Source organism: Calidris pugnax, unplaced genomic scaffold (genome assembly GCF_001431845.1).
Source record: "Calidris pugnax isolate Ruff unplaced genomic scaffold, ASM143184v1 scaffold6, whole genome shotgun sequence".
NCBI classification, from domain to species: domain Eukaryota; kingdom Metazoa; phylum Chordata; class Aves; order Charadriiformes; family Scolopacidae; genus Calidris; species Calidris pugnax.
Genome location: NW_015090761.1, coordinates 327,618 through 329,899, shown reverse-complemented (window position 1 = coordinate 329,899; position 2,282 = coordinate 327,618). Strand labels below are relative to the sequence as shown.

General features: G+C 57.8%; 1 protein-coding gene across 1 annotated transcript in view; it reads right to left on the bottom strand.

Moving 5' to 3' along the window:
* PEBP4 (phosphatidylethanolamine binding protein 4) overlaps nucleotides 1–2,282 on the bottom strand; it is a 186,945-nt gene that overhangs the window by 86,209 nt on the left and 98,454 nt on the right. The window lies entirely within an intron of this gene.

Genomic DNA, 2,282 nt, shown 5'->3' with positions numbered 1-2,282 from the left:
AGGATCCCTGTGGCTCCATCCTCGTTGCCGAGGATGGGCTTGAGGAGCCACCAACGGAGCCTGGACCAGCTCCTGGGATGGCACCTTGCACCCATGGTTGGGGGGGGACATGGGGACATGCAAGGGGGCACCGGGAGGGATGTGGGGATGAGCAGGGGGACCAACTGCTCCCCTGGCAGCCCACGGGCAGCGTGGGGAGCATCCTGCATCCAGCCGATCCGCTGGATTTCCCTGAGAAGCTAAAGCCGGGGGCAGGCGGGGTGAGGTGACCCCCCCCGTCATCTGCCGGAAGGGAAAATGGGGAGAATCTCTCCAAATGGCTAAAGAGCCACTTCGGGGGTGCAATGAGGGTGTCTGAGCCGGGTTTCCCCCCCATTCCCCCCCCCATCCTCACCCCCCCGGAGGGTTGTGCCGCCGGCGCTTCCCTTCCAGCGAGATGCTTTTACCACAGGAAACCCGGGGGGGGGCTTTGCACCGGGTGAAGCCAAGCTCCGTTTTAAATAGCAATACTTCCTTTTCCTATAGTATTTTTCCCTCCATTCATTCCCAGGCATGTTAGAAAAGTGGGTGGGTGTCAGCAACCACATTTTATAGGTGCAGAAGCGCCCGTTCGGTGCGTTCGCTCACTGAACTGGTGTCAGGGCTGGGATTAAAGCACCTTCCCGCTCTTCCCAGCCCCAGCCCTGAGACATCTCCGTGCCCCTGTCCCCCTGGGAATGTCCCTAATCCTGGGGAGGTGCTGCCAGGAAAAACTGGGGAGTCCCCTGCCCCGTCCCCCCCCAGTTCGTTAGGCTGAGGGGCTTCCATGTCTAACGAAGCGCGGCAGCTTCACGCTTCCGAAGGGAAGGGCAATGCAGGGAGGGGAATTCAGCTGCGGATCCCTGGCTGCTTGGGAGGGCACCTGCGGGATGCGGGATGGGATGCAGGAGTGGGATGCAGGGCTGGGATGTAGCACTGGGATGTGGGGTTGGGATATAGCACAGGAATGCCGGGTTGGGATGTAGCACAGGGATGCAGGGATGGGATTCAGGGATGGGATACAGTACAGGGATGCAGGGTTGGGATGTAGCACAGGGATGCAGGGTTGGGATGTGGGGCTGGGATATAACACAGGGATGCAGGGATGGGCTTCAGGGATGGGATATAGCACATGGATGCAGGGATGGGATTCAGGGATGGGATATAGCACAGGGATGCAGGGTTGGGATGCACTGTTGGGATGTAGCACAGGGATGCAGGGTTGGGATATAGCACAGGGATGCAGGGATGGGATTTAGGGATGGGATACAGCACAGGGATGCAGGGTTGGGATGCACTGTTGGGATGCAGCACTGGGATGCAGGGACAGGATGTAGCACAGGGATGCAAGGACCAGGGTGGAGAGCCCGGTTTCAGGGTTGGGATGTAGCACAGGGATGCAGGGTTGGGATGCAGGGATGGGATATAGCATAGGAATGCAGGGTCGGGATGCAGGGATGGGATATAGCATAGGAATGCAGGGTCGGGATGCAGGGATGGGATATAGCATAGGAATGCAGGGTCGGGATGCAGGGATGGGATATAGCATAGGAATGCAGGGTCGGGATGCAGGGATGGGATATAGCATAGGAATGCAGGGTCGGGATGCAGGGATGGGATATAGCATAGGAATGCAGGGTCGGGATGCAGGGTTGGGATGCAGGGCTGGGATATAGCATAGGAATACAGGGCTGGGATGCACTGTTGGGATGTAGCATAGGGATGCAGGGCCAGGATGGAGCACTGGGATGCAAGGACCAGGATCTAGGACTGGGATGCAGGCTTGGGATGTAGGACTGGGATGCAGGACCGGGATGCAAGATTGGGATGTAGGACTGGGATGCAGGGCCAGGATGCAGACTTGGGATGTAGCACTGGGATGCAAGGACCGCGATGTAGCTCTGGGATGCAGGGATGAGATGCGGGTTGGGATGTTGGTTGGGATGCTCCCAATTTGGGGGGCAGCAGGAGAGCCCGGCCATAGCAGAGGATGCTCCATGGCCCAACTGGGGTCCAGCAGCACCTTTCCCTCAGAGCCACGGAGCCGGGATGGCTCAGCATCCCTGGGAGGGCACCCAGAGGCAGGGAAACCCAGGCTCCACTCCAGGCCACGCAAAACTCCACGAAGCACCAGCAAACCAGGGAGCAGGGGACAAGGGGATGAGAAATCCAGGAATTTTCATTAAAGGGGGAGGGAAAAGAGAATTTAAAAAAAAAAAAAAAAAAAAAAAAAAAGAATTCCCAGTTTTTCCCTCTTGTTTTTT